Source organism: Pagrus major, chromosome 11 (genome assembly GCF_040436345.1).
Source record: "Pagrus major chromosome 11, Pma_NU_1.0".
In the NCBI taxonomy this organism is placed as follows: domain Eukaryota; kingdom Metazoa; phylum Chordata; class Actinopteri; order Spariformes; family Sparidae; genus Pagrus; species Pagrus major.
The window spans coordinates 32,849,534-32,869,948 of NC_133225.1; the positions used below are offsets into that span (position 1 = coordinate 32,849,534).

General features: G+C 41.8%; 1 long non-coding RNA gene across 1 annotated transcript; it reads left to right on the forward strand.

Annotated features, from left to right (window-relative positions):
* Positions 1-13,599: 13,599 nt before the first annotated feature.
* Positions 13,600-14,795, forward strand: LOC141005197 (uncharacterized). The gene is made up of 4 exons (XR_012179843.1): positions 13,600-13,720; positions 13,822-13,931; positions 14,038-14,106; positions 14,675-14,795. It is a non-coding gene; the product is annotated as an uncharacterized lncRNA (long non-coding RNA).
* Positions 14,796-20,415: the final 5,620 nt, after the last annotated feature.

The following is a 20,415-nucleotide window of genomic DNA, read 5'->3' on the forward strand; positions in this document are numbered from 1 at the left end:
GCCAGAAAATCCACTGGTCCCTGTTGCTCCACCTCCACCACCTCCTCGTTTCATTGATGGAGGCCCTGCATACTCCGCTGTTCGCCGCCTGCTTCGTTCCTGCTGCCACGGAAGAGGATTACAGTACCTGGTCGACAGGGAAGTTTACGGTCCATAAAAAAGGTCCTGGGTCCCAGCTTGACATATTCTGGACTCCCACATTATCAGGGATTTCCACAGCCGCCATCCTGACCAGCCCTCCAAGACCTCCGCGGCCACTGGTGGTGCTCAGCAGGAGACACTTTCCCCTCTTCTGTCTGAGACCTTAGTTTATGAGGAGGATGAGGAGAAGCCATCCTCTGATGAGGACAGCTCACCCCCTGATGCTGAGGAGCAAGAGTATGGGATGGACTTGTCTTATGAGTATTAGCCCTCCTCCAGTCCCCCTTTGCCCACCCAGCTTGATTTTGGACGTTTTGGACCGGCAAGAGCCGTCCCTTTGTGTGGGGGTGGGGTTCTGTCACAGTTTGGCATACAGGTCACCTACTCACTTCTACCTGCCCTGTGTGCCCTGTGTCCAGCCTCTCTCACCAAATCAGCCAACTCTACTCATCTGTTCACACAGCTGCGTCAACCCGGTGTAGATATTAATATATGGGAGGGGCATCTGCAACGAAATCCCACACCAATAACAATTATCCACAAATAAAGTTAAAGAATATCATACAAAACATCTGCGCCAGTGAAGAAAACACTGAAAGGCCTCACAGACAGATTGTTCTTCGCCACTTATGCAAGACTCTCCAGCACTTTTCTCCGGACTGATTAGCCCTACCTGTTGCCGACCCTGTCTGCCTCTGAGCAACCTGCCTCTTCTGATCCCCGGTAAACTCAACTGCCTTCTGTCTCCGGCTTTGAGATTTCCTGTCACTTCCTTGGATACTGTTTCATCTGTGGCTGCCACTACTCCACTACTGTGTGAGTTTTCTACTCTGCTTCCCTGTGACTTCCTGGTGATCAGAGACTCTACCCGTGTTCACTCGCTTGCTGCTGTGAGTTCATCGTATAGTTATTCACTTGCTAGCTTCCGTCTTCGCAAGCTCATCGCCTACTTTCCACTGCCTGTTACTTTAGCCTTTGAAGTCTACTGTTCACCCAACAATTATCCTGCCCAGCTCTGCCTGCGATATTGGCAGATCCGCCAGAGACTTTGTGAAGGGACATTTCTGTGATTTTGCTCACGGTACTCTGTTTCTCATTAAACTCCACAATTCACTATTCATGGTTTCCTGTGTGCTGCATTTGGGTTCATACACTACTTGTTACAGGTGTACTAAAACATCCTCCATTCTGTTTGCTATACAAGGGCAGACAATGAATAGCAAGAATCATTCAACAAAGCCGTGTTGACTGCTCTTGGAGAGAGCTGCATGGCACCCTAGTCTCATCTGTGTTTGCTGAGCTAAAACTGCACCTCACCTTGAGAGGTACACACTGACACCCAGTTGAACCCCACAACCTCGTGACTGGCAAGTGCTTCACTATTTATACCTCAGCTGTTACGCTTGGTTGGTGGAGTGTAGACCCAAAAGCGGACAATGAGGCAGGAAGTAGGATATAAGGTAATTTATTGACTTCACAAGGGTTATGCAGGTAAAGATGAGGAGAGTCCCAGGCGCAGTCCCCGTCTGGGTGTGTGAAGGTGGAGGTGCGATTGCTAACAGTGGCACTGGTGGTAGCGCGGCGAGTTGAGACTCCGGTGAGCACAGGGTAAGGCTGCTGGCTGCAGAGGTGTGGAGAGCTAGAACGGCTGGAGCTGGAAACACTGGTAGTTGGTGTGCAGGTGAACACTGGGTGTAGAGAGAACATGAAAAATTAGATAGTTAGTTAGATCTCTGAGAGAGAAACACGAAAAAACTAGAAGTCATACAAAATGATGAGGTAGCGTGGAGAGCAGGGCTTTATCAGCAGGCGCTGATTGCCAACCTGCTGCAGGTGAGCGTGTGTCAGCAGCTCCGGTGAGTGGGAAGCTTCGCCCAGCCTCTCAATGTACCTCTGTAAGCACAACAGAAAAAGAAACAAACACCAAGCACAAAATATCCACCACAGAATCTGACCGATCATGACACCAGCTGAATAATTCACAATTAAGACTCAAACAACTCAGTGAAGCTGTGCTACAGAAGGCAGGGGTCCTTCAGGTTGAAATGTTGAAGCTAAATCATTGCTACAAGTTAAAAGTCTTCTGCTCGGCTTCACTCTAACTTGATGGAGCAGATCCAAGAGGAGCCAATGATTTAAACGCACACATTAATGCTCCTGTTCCCTTTAACAAGTGAGGGAAAACGGAGCATAATGTGAGGAGGAATGTCAATTTTGGCACCTGATTTTGATTTAGGTGGTGTAAATCTTTTGGTGAAAACATATTGGTAACACTTTACAATGATGTAACTGATGTGTCAACTTGCATAGTGCTTACACAAGTACTATGCAATTACACCTACAGAACCACCATAGCTCTCTATTGAAATCAACCGCGCCAGTGAAGAAAACACTGAAAGGCCAGTGAATGCTGACAAATGCCTGGGAAATGGTAAATACTTGTAAGTGGTAATGGTAAGTACTGCAGACTCGCCCACTTTTCGAGTCCCACACAGGGGCAAGCTGTCACTGACTGGGAGCTTAAAAGGCCAAACCATGGCAAAGCTATTGTGACTGACAATGCGTGCAATAGCCTGGAATATCTTAGGCTGGGCAGTGTAGTCGTAGCCAGTTCTCAGCTCTGTATCGTGCTTGAAGAAAAATTTGGTCGGTCTCTGTTTGCACTTTAAGTATTAAGAGAGTACTACTTTGTTTATGGTTTGCACTTACTGTTTGCAGGAGAGAAGCCAGTCAGAAAAAACTTTTACAGTGCTTACGTATTGTTCTGGTCTTTTACTGCATATAATAAGTCATACACAGCCCGAAAGTAGTAACTTAAGTGACATTCATTACAAGATGATTGCTAGTTAAAACATTTCAAAATGGATTATATTTTATGACTTTCGATTGAATAAAAGACTATATTTCCAGTCATATATTTAGTCATGTAAGTTTTCTTAAAAACAGTGTTAAAATTTTGTCTCGTTCTGTTGAACCCAATATTGTGTATCGTCACGTCTCATGAGCTGAGTGTACGGTCACACCCCTGATAATTTACCACCGGAAATAAGTGGGTAATTACAGATAAATAACAGCTAAAATACTAAGAACAGCCATCACTATTACCCATCAGTTCAACAGAGTACCATGTAGTTGTGACCGGTTTAGGTCAGTAATAACTCAGATATTATTGTGTACTTCCTAAGAAAGTTGGCAAACAATTCTTGGAAACATCTCCTCTATTTACCATAAATTCAAGTTATGATTGTAGTTATCCATGGTTTATGTTGGAACAGCGCAAGCTTAATAATTAAGAAACTGAGATAGTACTTTCAGATAAATCATTTTGTCTCATGAATGTTCATGGCTCATAAAAAGTTTATTTGATTTACCTTGGAAACCATGGCAATGTTTCTATTTAAGATGAAAAATTACATCAATCCTTACCTGGTAACACACACCGTCGTAACAGTTCCTCTCTATAGGGTAGTCATTATGGTACATCCTCTTAAATACTGGGTATGTTCTTGCCAATGTGTTTACAATTTACTCAGTGATTAAGATGAAACTTGACTGTAAAATGAAAGGCTTGTTTGTTTCCAGGGTCTAACCAGGATATTACTATATATACCGATCAGCCACAACATTAAAACCACTGACAGGTGACGTGAATAACATTGATCATCTCATCACAATGTGATGTTCTGCTGGGAAACCTTGGGTGCTGGCATTCATGAGAATGCCACTTGACACGCACCACCCATCCAAACACTGTTGTGGACCAAGTACACCCCCTCATCACAACAACACTACCTGATGGCAGTGGCCCCCCAGCAGGACAATGTGCCCTGACACACAGCAAACACTGCTCAGGAACAGCTTGAGGAACACAATAAAGGGCCCAAGGTGTTGGTGCCGTACCGGGTCTCCAAATTCCCCAGATCCCAATCTGATCAAGCATCTGTAAGATGTGCTGGAGCAGGTCTGATCCATGGAGGCCCAGCCCCCCAACATACAGGACCCAGAGGATCCACTATAAAACGCCCTGATGCCAGACACCACAGGACACCCTCAGAGGTCTTAAGTCCATGTCTTGACAGGTCAGAGCTGTTTTGGCTGCACAAGGGGAACCTTCACAATATTAGACAAGTGGTCATAATGTTATGCCTGATCGGTGTAACTTGTAATAGAACCCTCCCTTTTCTGTGCATTCAACACAAACTTGTACCATATAGGTTCTACAACATTTTTAAGTAAAACGTGAGTAAAAGGGTATTACGCTACGTAGACTGTAAAAGGGTATTACCGAGATATCACCATAAAACTCCAAACAAATCACAACATCCAAATAAATAATACAATTTTGAGAAAATGTAACAATGTAACAATATGTACCAAGAAAAAGCGTGTTGTTACCATGTAAATGTAAATAAATAAACAATAAAAATGTATAGAAATACAACAAGTATTTATAAAATAAAAACCCTTCAAAGTAAATTTGACTTATGAATTAAACTATGCTGCAACATGTGTGAAATATGAACTACATCACCATTAAGTTGCAGTTGTGTGGCCCCTCACGTCCTGAATTTATATTTTATGGGGGGCAGCTTGGAGTACTTTTTAATATTACATTTTTTTTTTTCCCCAAGAGTGTTGCCCTCTAAAAAGGCCTTGCAGGTTTTGGCATAATTGTCTACAGTGTCTTCATTGTTGAACAGTCTTCCCCCTCTGCAGCAATCACAATTTCTGCAATGATAGCGGTCACGGCGGTCGTGTTTCTGTTCTGTTCAGTTTCTCACAGCTAAGGCTGATGCTCCGGGTGCGCCTGAACCCTTTCAGGACAGCTCGGTACCTATGCATGGCATCCTCTGGACTCTAGACTACAAGACAGATCATTCAATGAAATAGAGAGCCAAATATTAAAGGGTGAATACAGTGTCAATGAGTTCAAGTGGCTATCAGTAAAGCAAAACCAGGAAAAGCAGCTGGAATTGAAAATATACCAAATGAGATATTAAAATCGTTCATATTATTTTAACATGTTTTTAATCTGGTAAAATACCATCTATGTGATCTATTATCTATAATGAAGTCTATTATAAACCCAATCACAAAAAAAACACAATGAGGACCCAAGGACATCACTAAATTACAGATGCATCAGCCTAATATGCACAGTCTAGAAACTGTATTCTAATATACTTAATGGTGGTCTCATGTTGTATCTGGAGGAGGAAAAGCCTCCTAGCAGAGGAGCAAAACGGGTTTCATAAATCAAGATCATGTCTTGAGCATATCTTTGTACTGTCTACAGTTATATCAAATAGAATGATCCAGAGTAAACCGACATATCATGTTTAATTGACTTTCAGAAAGCCTTTGATATAATCAGACTTATGTAATATGGAGTAAATGAAAGATTTTTCATGGCTATACAGGCCATCAACAATAACACCACAGCATGTGTAAGATTAAATGAGTATTACACAAATTGGTTTTCAACACCTTCCCCCCACATTATTGGAAATTCTTCTTTTGTATGCAGCATGTGTATGTATGTATGTATGTATGTGCTCTTCTGAGATCTGGTACCTTAACACTTATGGTTGAAACTGGATCTAATGTCAGTCTAGAAGAAGAAAGGAGGATTTGTTCTATGTGCTGTTTGGCTGATAAATGAGTGAAGAGTTCCATTTTGTTTTTACTGCCCTTTTTATGGGGATCAGAATTTTGTTTAGTAACATAAAAACAAATATTGATTTTGTACAATGATGATGATGCAAAAGATTAAGCTGGCTGTTTACATATGAAATATTTGGACTAGCCACTTACCTGGAGAAAGCATCTGGATATAAGGAAAAATGGTCTTTATCAAGTTTGTTTTATAAAAATGTCTCTTCCCAGTAAAATTCATTTGAAATTTGCGATGTGTTGTTTTTCTTTATTTTTCTTCTTCTTTTGCAAGAAACTGATGATACAGTATTTTGTTATTTGATTTATTTTATGTATTTATTTATTTTGCTGATATTATTATAGAACCAGAAGAAGACATATATTCTGTATTGCCACCAAATTATATATTACACGGAAATATATAACTGATTCATAATAGGCCAAGCCTTGAATATGGTAAATGTATTTGAAATTATTGATTTTGTGTGTGTGTGTGTGTGTGTGTGTGTGTGTGTGTGTGTGTGTGAGTATGAGAGAAAGAGACAGAGAGAGAAAGAGAGAGTGAGTGAGAAATGATTGCCTCAGCATGGTTGAAAAGATTGTTTTGACTGAAAATCAAAGATAAAGAAAGATATTGTAATTATCTTTGCTGAGTTTGAATGTAAGAGAGGGGCAATGTAAGAGAGAGAGAGAGAATACATTACCAAGGCCTCATACTGTATTTCTGCTAATCTGTTTTGTAGTAGTCTACCGCCCTCCACTGGATAGAGCCAGTTGAAACAGCACTCTATAAAACCCAAATCAAGCTGTAACAGAATATACAAATGGGGGAGTGTGTCATTAAGCACAGAACAGCTTCAGGGCTCCTTGGTATAGATTCTTCAAGTGTGTGAAACTCTAAAAAGATGAACAGAATCCCTTCAAAGATATTCCCTCAAACGTGGGGGGATGAGAGGTCTATAATGAGTCTCTTTTTCCCTAAATACTTCCTGGTTGCTAAGCCGATTGGGGCTGACTCTGAGTTTGGGGAAAGGTGGACTGCAAAATGGACTAATCATGAATTTGTTCTGAACTTCTTTATCCAGAGTTTATCAACTGTTTCGGGGTCGGATGTGGCTTAATGCAAATTATGGCTTGTGCAGGAGGTACCTGGCATAACTTGCAAACCTGGAGAAGCCATGTACGAAACCTTGTATGAGGAAGTTAACAAACTGGTGGTCAGGGTGTTTTTGTAAGGCAGTGGCTAATGCAACAATGTTAAATGAGGTGCTTAGATACTTAGACAGGCTGAGCTTGGTTGGGTTGTAAGGACAGGTTGATCTGATGACGGCTCCACTGCAGAAGGAGCAGGTGTGGAGGAAATGACAGCTGGAAACATTACATCCGAGGTCATGTTGTTACTGCATACCATCCTCCTGCCCTGGTAGAGGACGAGTCTTCTTCTTTTATCCACACCTCTGGAAGAGGCCAGAGAGGGTCTTGGTTAAACTGTTGCAAGCGTCCAGTCGCTTGGGAGGCGAAAACTACTATACATGGGCAACATACTGTATCTTTGACTATATGAAACTCCACCGCATTTGTAATGTCATTCCACAAGGACCATTCTCTTCTCATATGGGATACTTTGGAAAAATTATTTCCATATTACCTGCTTTTTAGAAAGTGTTTTTAGGCAGTTGCTGTGTCTTGTAAAACCTGATTCACCCTCCTCACTGCATAAAAAACAAAGTGTTTTTACTCAACAACAAAGTGTCCACGCTTCACTAATGCTATAGCAAGGCCCTAACACTGTTGTAGTGAATTAATTAAATCGTTATTAAAAAAAGAGATCACAAAGTACCTGCATTTAATTGGCACTCGACTGCGAGGGCCTCAAAAAGCATGAGTGGAATGTTCAGCCAACTAGCAAGTATGCTAATGCCAAGCAGCAAATCAGCAATTTAAGGTTAATGCAAATTTCATAACCAAATTCTCTGGAGATTCACTAAGGCGCGCCAATTACGACTTGCCGACAATGATCCTCACTATTTTTTTTATATGAAGCAAACATCTGTAACTGTTGTTCTTGCCCTCTATGTCGCTGTGCAGGTTTGGAGGAGATTAGAGGAAGTGGTTTTACAACTGAACCCACTAATAGATGACATGACAGACCCACAAACTGCTCTCAAGTTGTACTTGTAGGATAAGTAATCAGTTATAGCATGACCGATCCGTCCAGTACTTACCATTTCACTCTTAAGAGCCTTAATTATTTCCTTTTCCTCTCTTGTGTTTGTGACCTTTTTGTTTTATTTTGTTTTCCTCTGTATGCTGCACTTTGGATCAACTGTGTTGTGTGTAAAGTGATGTATAAATACATTTGAGTTGAGTTACTGGGAATCGACCATTACTTCATGTTTATCTTACCTTAAGACTTGTGATTGCCACCCCTTATAACATAAAAATAAACATACATGCCCTCACCATAAACAATACAGTTAAATTCTGATAACTGTGAGCTGGCTATACTTGGGACTAATTGGTTACTAATGCATTACTATACAACTGAAATTGTGATGTGTAACTGCAAACAGATAAAGACACAAGTTATCCAAAGTATACGTATCATTTGGGACATCAATATGACTCAAAACAAAAACGTCCTCATAAATAAATAAACAATAGAGGATTCTGTAAACAATTGTGTTTTAATTAGTGTAATGAATTAAAATATATTGAAAATATGTAACACAAATTAGGGAAAACATTCAGTAAATGAAAGGTTAAATATATGACATTGTATTGCCACTAGATGTCGCCCTAGAGTGCCAGCATTTCACATCACACTTTGTGGGAAAAGTGGGAAAAAACAAAACTCCCCCAAAAAATGGCATTTCAAAAAAACCTGCTCATAAACAAGGTTGTGTTGTTCTTCTTGTGTTGATCAAACAATAATAAAGATATGTTTAATTTATCACCACTAACATGTGAAGCTTAAATGTACATTGATTAAACACAGCTTATACTTAATTGAAATTGTATGTATTTACAGATTGCTGCACTATTTCTGTACTTTATATTAGTGGTATATGTCATATAGCAGCTGACCAAACATACCGTCTTTGTGTTCATTTGCCAGCCAATATGTCCACTCAATGAAAGCAAGAGGTTTCTTTAGTGTCTTTTCGTTTATCTTCCAGCGCATTCTGCAGACCTGAGACTTGTATGTTGACCAAGCATGCTCAATGCTTTGTGTGTGGGCTCCTGTGACCTGATTCACAAATGACCGGCTGTGATTCACCAAAAAATGTACATATTCACTCTGAGCCAGTGTAGTCATGTAGACTCCACACACTTCCTGACCAGTGGAATTCAGTGGTGCCATGAATGCTTCTTAACAAGCCTTAGAATGGGTCTTCTTCCTCCCCTTTTAGGCCAAACATCCCAAACACCCATTTTCTCCTCCGCCAGGGTCCTCCAAATCTCCCTCTACCATACTGTAATAACGCAGAAAAAAGAAATTATGAATATATTTTCAAAAACCCACTTGGACTGTCAATTGATTAAAGAATTTGTTCACATGAACACGACATCACATGACTTTACATGCTAATTACATTATTATAAAACAAGCACATTTTTAAATACTTGTTCGGAAAGATCCGCCAGCCTAAAAAAATTTCCTAAGAAAAACCATTAAATTATTCTGGCATATGATTGACCACTGAATAGAAATACTGACCGAAGTACATCGGTATTACCGAGTAGCGATTCACATTAAATCAATTGGTGCCAATTTTCATTACCTGAGTGTGCATCTTTACAGTATCCATATAAAGAGAGAGACAGAGTGAGACTCAAAACTCAGCCACTGATTGTGTGTGAAATTCCTTATCCACATACTGTTTAGTTTACTAAGATAGTATATTTTTAGTATATCCGAAACCTTGTTATGAAACCAATATTATGTGAACTGCATACTGTCTACGAGGAAATATTATAATATACATTATTCGATTCCTGAAACGATGTTACATAACAGGCACTCAGCCTGCGAGCTCAATGCTGACACATAATGGGAATTCCCATTAACGTGCTACCAGAAGTTAGCATCACTACCGCGGTGAAAGTATATTATATATTTTAATTTACATACTGAAGTCTGCAAGTCTTGAGGGCTGTCCAAACTCACATTACACCCAGTCCACAAGGGCCCTCAAGGGGACTTTATGCAGACTTCCAGGGAGTCCGCTTAGGCTCCAGACCCCACCGGACTCCACTGATTCAATTACCAACAATTCACTGCAATACGGACGTAACATTGTAGAACTTATAAATGTGTAAAAAAATTATTTATTTATAACGTAACTTGAATAGTGTAGGCTGGAAATGATATTTAACCACATCATGATACAGAAATATTTAGAAGTATAGACTGTAGAGGTAATCAAAATGCAATTTATTGTTGTAGTCTTTAGGGCTGTGCACCAGTGGCTTATGTTTGCCATTTATTTACCAGATTTATATGCAGTATATCAATTTGCTACTGAAATAAATCTTAGCCAGACTGACTGACATGTGATGTGCATTGTTACTGGAAATATGACTCATGATATATTGTCTCTAGAAGTGAACAATTCAATTGATTAGATCTGAAATTACTTTTTTTGTTATTACAAAGATAGTACCGAAAAAAGGTAACATTGGGTACCGGTATCAAATTCCAGGTACCGTTATCGGAATCGCATTGGTTCAAATGGGAACGGTACCCAACCCTAGTTGTTATGCACAAAAACGGCCCTGTTGAATCATATTAAAACATATTTTAAACACAGGCAAATTCAATCTTTAAATCCAGTAAATGGTGCTTGAAAGCAGATTCTTTATTTACAGAAATGGATTGTAAACTGGTGTCCAAAACATGGTGCCACTACTCAACCTTTAGCACACAAGACAAAAACAAGAGCCTATTTTTGTTGACATTAACTGAATGTATTTAATGATCTTAGATATTCAACATATACCCAACTTTTCAATGCATTTGTCTTCCCTATAATGAACTTTACTGCAGCAGTTTTACATAAGAACACTGCGCATCCTGTAATTGCATTGCATCTTTTGTGTCTTGTAGTTACACTAATAACATGCTAATTATCTTGTATGTCCAGCTTTGGCACTTGCCAAAAAACAGGATTTCAAGGCCCCAACCACTACAGCGCCTCTATTTCACAGAGAGGAAGAGAATTGTAATGAGATATCAATCTCATCCTCCTTTTCTCCTCTTCATCATCCTCTTCCTCCCCCTCCTCCCATTCTTCTTCATCCTCTTCAGAGTCAAAGAAGAAGAAAAAAAAAGAAGACAAAGAAAGGGAAAGAAAGGAAAGAACAAGAAGAACAAAAAGAGAAGCAAGAAAACCAAGAGAGGTACGTTGGTAACCAGAAGGTAATGTGAGGCACATCTGTGGTGTACTATGGGTACTGGCACCTTTGAAAACATCTCAGTTAGTGTCTTCATTTTGTTGGAAGTAGCCCCTGTATAAAAGTTAAACGGTACACACAACAACCTGTTACCATTGTCATTGCTGAACGACAGCTAAGCTGCCTACAAATGCTAAGCAGTGGCTCCTTTCCACATTTGTGTTGAAGCACCGCCACAAGTTACACCACCTTAGGTTACATCGCCCTAGGTTACACTGTACTAAAACACAAAAATGTATGATCGGACACAAGGGTTAAAGCTTTAAAGGTTAGCTGCACACCAAAATTATGCTAGCTCCCCCTGCTAGCAGCCAAGGACTGCACAGACACAGTGAATTGTGTGACAGACTGACCATTGTAGAAGGAACACAAAGTCCAAGGGAGCTGCACATTCACTGAAAACACATACAATGCCCTTTTTTAAACTTTCGGTGTGGCACGAGTGTTGTTGCCAAGCTAGCATCTCAGAGAGGCTCCCTGGTGTGTAAATGGAGTGTTTCCCACAGGATTTCATGAGGCTATGATGGGACGACCTTTGTCCCTTTATTAGTGTCTGGGGCTCCCTCATAAGAAAATTTTGCACATGGAAAACGCGTTTTTCATTTCGTGCATGCACACATAAACACATATTCTCGCATGATGCAGTTGTCTTTGTCGAGTTGCAGTTCATAAATGCTGTTTCCAATTAGCAAATAATAAAGAAATAATATGATTTGTATTTAACTCTCCCATTTTTCAGGCACAATTCTCAGTACACAGGGCTTGAACTCTCTGGCAAATAAAACACAGATGAGAGATACAATGCCTTTTTGCTATAGCATACAATGCATTTTATCCTTGTTGTAAAGCACTTTCTGATTTTATCTATGAAAAGTGCTATATAAATTAAATTTACTTACTTACTTACTTAGTGACAGAGATAGACAGAGAGCGTGTGCATGTACAGCAGGGGGTGGGGGGCTTGACTGACTAGGAATGAAAGACGCTTTGCCGAAGCAACAGCGCAAAACATTAGAGATCGTCAGTGCAATTATGAGAGGTAAAAAATATTTTCTTATCATTATGAAACTACAGCGTGGCGAATTACACTTTGGCGGCCTGCCACAGTCTAGGTAATTAATGAGAAACACTGAAATGTCTGTTGAGGAGTGTCACAACGTGCAGTAGCATTGCTGCTTATCATCAAGGGGTTCATCAAGAGAAAGAATGCAGTGGTTGTAGTACAGTTGTACAATTTATTTTACTGTTCAAAAAACACATTAAAGTGTGCACTACCTCTTTAATTTGAACAGATACTGCAGTAAAGTTGTGAAGTTGCCCAGTATCGCTTTGTTTTTGTTGGATTCAGTTAATCAACTGTGCCTCCACCAAATATGGAGGACACAACAAAAACATATTGTTGGATTCTAAAGGTAACTGTGGGAGAAAAAATCTGCAGCCCAGAACACTCTGGCCCCACAGGATAAGATGTCATACGTACCCTGTATAAAGGTTAGTCCCGATAAGGTATGGATGAGGGCATAGTGACGTCTGATCTATGGGTTTATATCTCTCACGGTCTTTGCAAACTTAGCCGTTCGAAGCTGCTGTAGAAATGTTTACAAAAGGGATCTCTGACAAACCAAGGCTGTTGTTTATGTAAACTCATTGGATGGCCTTCGACCTGTCTGCTGTAAGCAGACTAACTGTCTCCCACGTTTTCTGAGCTTGGAGGATATAACCTGAAACTAGAGAAGGTTTGGGAGGATTAACTTGACAATGCACTGTGCACACAGTTGTGCTGTGATGTTATTCCTCCTTGATCATGCTTATATAAACTACTTCAACGTAAGTCATCAGTGTCTCTGAGTTTTCTTCATCTCTCCTGAATGGTCAAGCGAGCCGAAATTCCACAACAGTAACCATTTATCTTGGTTAGCTGGTTATGACGCAGGCACATATCAACAGAAAAACATGATTTGAGCTCATCACAGGAATGATGACTTGTGCATTGAGGTTGCTGCCCTCTGGAGGGAGAAAGGAAAAAGAGAGAGCCAGATAGATCCTCACAGAGCGGTGCTCAGAGACAGAATGCAGTGAATCAGACACCTCTGAGAAAGGAGAAGGAGCCTTTGATCAATACTGTGAATTCTAATCAGGATGTTGTTAATAATGTGATTATTAGCACTGTCAGATTCATTGATCGCCAAATATTGCCGGACAATGTCTCAACTGACAACTTCCTCTATTGTTAAGGAGGCACTTAAAGGGTAAAGGTGTAAAGGGTATAAAGGTGCTGATAAAGCTGATCTTGTGACTAATTTCTAACCTGCCTTGTGTAGCCGCTGGAGGGAGGCGGGGTTATAAATTCGGACAGGCAGATTTAAGGAGGCCCTAATCAGGCAGAAAGGCAGCTGTCTGTCTGAAGTCCTCACCGGCTGATTTGCTGCAGGCTGGTGAGGAGGATTGTGTGAGGGCACTGCCGATCGTAAGTTTTTAGAGTTTTCAGACCATACTGAGAATTGGCAAATTGTGAATATATGTAGAGGCACACGACATTAGTACATTTGTGTGGTTGTGTGTTTCAAGTTGTTAGGTGCCGTTCCTGTATGTTAAAACTGCACAACAAGTGCCCAGCGCATACACTGAAACACGGAGCAGGTTGGGCTCCTGGGTAGGAATGAGCTGGTGAACAGGAGGTATGTTGATTGCTAGGCATAATAAAGTGTCCACTGTTTCCCCAGCATATGCGTGTGTGAATATGTTGATGCTGACCATATTGCATTTTTGTTGTCACTGAAATAGTTACAGGAGGGAAGCGAGCCAACAAGGGTCGGTCAGATCAGTGTGTGTGCACCCTGTGACAGTCGTATGGTAACATAATTAATTTTATTCCATGTGTTGTCTGTATTGGAATATTGCATGATGGATGTTTTATAGCTTGTATGTTGCATGGCTTGCTTGCTAAATGTTTGTTTGTGAGCAGTATTTGTTTTGTGTTGTAGGTGCATGAGGAACAGCTGTGCATGGCCTGACTGCTGTTCCTTTTTTCCTCTTCTTTGTGGTTTAGTTGATGTGTTCAGTTGAGCAGCTACCGCGGAGCAGGATTGTGCTCCTTGATGGCCTCGTGTTAAGTTACACAGAGCGGAGCTGTTCAGCTGGGCCATCATTTATTTTGTTTGTTTGTTTGTTTTTGTTTTGTTTTGTTTGTTTTACCACTCTCCCACCTATTGACCATGTTAAGTCGGCTTCCATCTCCAAGCGTGCTCAGTCTGCCTTAACTCGAGGGGCTTAGGGGTTTGCTGTGTACACCGGCAGGAGTTGCATTTGAGCGTGTGCAGTGTTTGGTTGCTCTATAGAGGTGCCGTGTTATAGTAACTGCCAGGTGCGTGTGTGTAATGTTATAAATCACTGTTTTGTCTATCCCCTCTCTCACTCGCAGTAAGCCCGAGGGAGCCAGGCCGGCTGTATCCTGATCATTAGAGGAGATGTTTTAATCATTATTGCTCCTTTTACATGTGCCAATAAATAAATAGATTTGAATATAACTTTTGTATAAATAAAGAAACAAGTGTTGTCTTAAAACTTTATACTGGAGTTCTGGCTCATCTTTGAACCCAGGGTAACACTTGTCTTGCTAAAATCCTGGAATCATTAGTCAATAATCAGCTCAAATCATTCCACTCAATATATCCTGTGTTGAGTCCTCAGCAGTCTGGTTTCAGAGCTAAGCATAGTACTGCTACTGCTATCACCTCAGTTACTAATGATATTATATCTGCTGTTGATGAAGGGAAATACTGTGCTGCCCTCTCTGTGGATCTAACAAAAGCTGTTGATACTGTTGACCATGCTTTGCTCATACAGAGGTTAAGTGTTAGTTTTGATTGTAATTGTAATTCTCTAGCAAGCTTTTGACAAACTGCAAGATTCTCGTTTTAACCTGAAATTAGTCCTCAATGCGAACAAAACCAAATTCATGATATTCTCAAGAGCCAGAGATATCACAGACATTGGTCTGCATGTTACCACTCTAACAGGACACTGTGTTGAAAGGGTTTCTGAATACAGATATTTGGGTATCTGGTTGGATCAGAAACTCACATTTAAATTTCATATTAACACACTTACTAGCAAGCTAAGACAAAAAATGGGTTATTTATACAGAAACAGAACTACTTTCCCCATGTTCTCGCAAAACAACCTCCTTGACCCTAATCAGTCAGGCTTCAGGACTGCTCACTCCACTGAGATGGCCCTCCTCACAGTGACTGAGTCGCTCCGTGCCGCCAGAGCCTCGTCCCTCTCGTCAGTCCTCATCCTCCTCGACTTATCCTCTGCGTTTGACACAGTCAACCACCAAATCCTTCTCTCCACTCTGGCTGAACTTGGTATCGCTGACTCTGCTGTAACCTGGTTCACATCATACCTGACAAATCACACCTTTCAGGTCACGTGGAATGGCTCCTTGTCCAAACCCTGATCCCTGGAAACTGGTGTCCCTCAAGGATCAGTACTAGGACCACTTCTGTTTTCATTATACACTAGATCACTAGGCTCTGCAATCACATTACATGGATTCTCTTACCACTGTTATGCTGACGACACCCAACTTCCTCTCCTTTCCCCCATCGTCCAATACCCACGTTGCCATGCGCATCTCGGAATGTCTGGCAGACATCTCCGCATGGACAACTGCGCATCATCTCAAGCTCACCCTTAGTAAAACTGAACTCCTCTTCATCCCGGAGAAAGACTGCCCTCGCATGGACCTGTCGGTCACTGTCGAGGATGTCAGGGTATCGCCTTCATCAACTGCAAGAAACCTGGGCGTAATCCTCGATGACGGACTATACTGCATCCCCAACATCAACGCGGTGGCCCGATCCTGCAGATTTGCCCTCTACAACATCCGCAGGATCCGGTCTTTCCTCACAAAGGACACAATGCAACTCCTGGTCCAATTGCTGGTCATCTCCCGCCTGGAACTACTGCAACTCGCTCTTGGCTGGACTCCCAGCCTCTGTGACTAAACCGTTGCAACGTATCCAGAACACTGCAGCCCGCCTTGTTTTCAATCTACCCACATTCTCCCATGTGACCCCCCTCCTCCGTGACCTCCACTGGCTTCCTGTTGTGGCCCGCATCAGATTCAAGACCATGGTGCTGGCCTTCAAGGCCGTCAACAGAACCGCACCCATCTACCTCCAAACACTGGTCAGACCACATGCTCCAGCGCGAGCACTTCGCTCTACTACATCAGCTCGTCGGCTGGTACCGCCATCGCTAAGAGCAAACAAAACCCACTCAGCAAAGTCACGACTCTTCTCTGTTCTGGCGCCCCAGTGGTGGAACGAACTCCCGACCAAAGTCAGGACAGCAGAATCTCTCGCCATCTTCCGCAAAAGACTCAAGACTCACTTGTTCAGACTTCACCTCGACTCCGCATAGCATGACTCCCTCCCCACCCCCCACCAACCCAAAAAAAAAAAAAAAATGTATATGCACTTGTATGTTCTTACCCTTAGCACTTACATCATAGCACTTTTGTAATTATGGTATCCTTGATAAATAGCAGCTACTTTACTCAGATGAGGGCTTGAAAAATGAACAAATGACAAATGTACTTAATGTGAGTCGCTTTGGACAAAAGCGTCTGCTAAATGCCCTAAATGTAAATGTAATGTTCTGTAGGAAACGGTTCACTGACGCTGTCTTTTTATCTGTCCTGGATTGTGGTGATGTTATCTATAGACATTCCTCTCTCCACTCTCCACTCCACTCTTACTCCACTAGACTGGGTTTATCACTCCACCCTCAGATTCATTACTGGTGACTGTTATTCCACTCATCATTGTCTTCTATATGAAAAAGTTGGATGGGCACCTTTAACAGTAAGACGTGACAGCCATTGGTTTCTGTTTGTGTTTATAGCCTTGAAGGGCAACATGCCACCATATATCAGCTCTTTATGAAGCTGCTCACACAGAGTCACTATTCAATATGCTCTAGTGATTGTATAATGCTCCAAGTTCCCCGGGTAAACACTCAATTTGGGAGAACTGCTTTCAATTGCAGTGCTCCATACACCTTTTTACAATGTACATTTAAACTTCACGCAGTTATACCCGTAGGCCAGTTTAAGACTTTGATTTCAAACTACTCAGCATTTGAATGTAACTGTTTTTAACTACGTGCTGTCCTGTATGGTTGTCTACTATTTATCTTTTATGCACCTCTGTTTTATTTGTGTTCTGTCATGTTCATTTGCTTGCAGTTAGTTCGTTTGCTTTTATCTGTCATCATTTTTATGTACCCATTGTTTATTCGCTCTGTGATTATGTTCATTGTTTCTGTTTGTTATCACATTTTTGCACCTATTCTGTTTTTTTTTTAATTTGTGCTCCTGGCATCATTGAAAATTCTGCAGAGTCCTCCGCTGGGTGTGCACTACTTAGCAGCTGATGGTAAAAGCCAAACGGCAGAGGGAAGGTGACATCAACAAACACATTTAAATTGGTTCATTCATTAATAATAATGTCATAAATAATGTATGACAGACAGTTAGACAGTGACAGGTTTACAATGGAGTAAGAGTGTGGGAAATTAAATAGTTTTGAATTCAGTAATCAATGTATGGTAGAGAACATATCAGGATGTGAGAGGAGGGGAGATTCCCCTTCACCTAAGGTGTAAGGGTCATTGTAAGGATGACGCCAGGGCCAACACGGTATGCAAGATCTCGTTTGGATGACGTCAAGTCCAGCTTCCAACTCTTTTCACGTGAGTCCATGGAGGAAATTATACTGGACATGACAAACCTGGAGGGGAGGCGTGTGTTTGGGGACATGTGGAGAGCATTGGACCAGGTAGACCTCCAAGCCTACATGGGTCTGTTTTCAGAGGTCGCTGTCCCTTCAAGCAGTACATGCCAAGCAAACCAGGCAAGTACAGAATCAAGATCTGGCCAGCATGTGATGCCAGGAGCAGCTATGCCTGGAATATGCAGGTCTACACAGGGAAACCTATTGATGGAAGGCCAGAAAAAAAACAGGGCATGCGTATTGTGCTGGACATGAGAGCCAGTCTCAAGGGGCATAATATTACATGTGATAACTTTTTCACATCATATGCCCTTGGCCATAGCTGCTGAAACAAAAGCTCACCATGGTGGGGATGGTGAGAAAGAACAAGCCTGAGCTTCCGCCTGCGCTGGTGTCGACCAGAGGGAGAGAGGCACACTTGTCAAAATTTGCTTTCACTGACACACACAGTCTTGTGTCAGATGTTCCCAAGAAGAATAGAAATGTCATCCTGATGAGCACAATGCACGAAGACGATGCTGTCAGCACTAAGGAGGACAGGAAGCCCTATATCATCCAGGACTACAACAGCAACAAAGGAGGTGTTGACTGCCTCGGTAAGGTAATGTATATTTTCATCTATCATGCATTTTATTTTACTTTTATTCATGTATAACATGGCATTCAGATTCAATATTGTTTCCAATCTCTTATTTATTGTTTCTTCATTGCAGCTTACTGGTACGTACACCTGCAAGCGAATGACAGCGCATTGGCCTGTGGCGGTGTTCCACAACATCCTGGATGTGTCTGCATATACTGCATACGTGGTGTGGATGGCGATTGACCCAGCCTGGAATTGGGGGAAATGCTTCAAGAGGCGACTCTTCCTGGCAGAGCTTGGGAAAGCTTTAGTGACTCCTCTCATTCAATGGCGACAGCAACTTCCTCGCACACCAGCCTCTGCCAGTCTGGTTAGGAGTCTGCAAGCCCTAGTCGCTGCCCCAGGCTCTGCCCCCCAACAAGGACAGGGCCAAAAGAGGAAGAGATGCAAGCTCTGTGCCCTGAGAGACAATAAAACAAGACTGACGTGCTACAAATGTGATGCCCACGTTTGCAAGGCACACGCCAACCTGATTGTACAATGCCACTCCTGTGTGTGAACACACGCACGCACGCACGCACGCACGCACGCACACTATTCACGTTGATTTTCTGATGTTCTGTGAATTTGGTCTCTGTTTTGATTATTATTATAATTTTCATTGTCTATTCTTTGTATATTCACTGCAGTTACTCATGTTCACCACTAGTTGGAAACATTGTTTACAGCATTAAAAGGTGTCATATCACTGATTGCACCTTCGTAATCATATAATATACTCTACCCCTTTACTATTTGTATTAATATTTGTTCATGGTTTGTTCTTATGTATATATTTACAGTGTATGGCCCACGATGGCCGGGTCTTCTTCCACCGTGCTTGGCCGGGCCCAGCCTGAAAAGACAACATGGAGCCACCGCCCTGTGGGCCCACCACCTGCAGGGACAGGTATGAATGGGCCCAGGTGAAATGAGTGGTGGGTGGCAGGCAATGGCGGAGAGCTGGGCGTCCTGACCCCTGGCATTGCAGACTGGTTCAAATTATTTTATTATTCTAAATGTATTTGTTAGTTTGTTTTATTGTTTTAAATCTGTGTGCTTTTTATTCTTTCTTCTTTTTGTTTTTATTCTTCTTTTGCTGTTTACTTCTAATGTTTTGTTCTATATGCATTCTGTTCCTGCTTTTATAATTAATTTATTTTGCTTTCATCTGTGTAATCTGTAACGCACTTTGGTTTGCCTTTGGGTATGCAATGTGCTTTTAAAAAATGCCTGTTTTAGTCTGCAGGAGTTCAAGCATCATGCACTGTTCTTCTCGGCAGAGGATATTTTTTTCAAAACACCCTTAGTGAGGCTTCTAGTTGTGTTACTCGAGTCTGCGTCTTGGACTCGAGTCGCACTTAAGTCGCCACACACAGTGACTTGACACTTGACTTGAAATCGTGCTCACAAGACTTGACTCAGACTCACGAGCTGGAACTCGTGAACAATCATTGTTTTAAGTCTGGCAAGCCGACAGTCATTCCCTCTCTCCCTCCCTCCTGTTTCACAAGCCCGTGGCCTCAGATGATGACGAATGCTGCAGCAACATCACAGCTCAAAATGACACCATGGTGAGCTCACCAGCAGCTGCTTTACCATTTGTCATCACCTTTGGCTACAAAGACTTTACACAAAGCCCGAAACAAAAGACACACAGAATGCAACGTCTATGGAATCAATATAGAGGAAGCTGGACCGACAATGTCAAACTTTGAACAGCATGATGAGCGCACA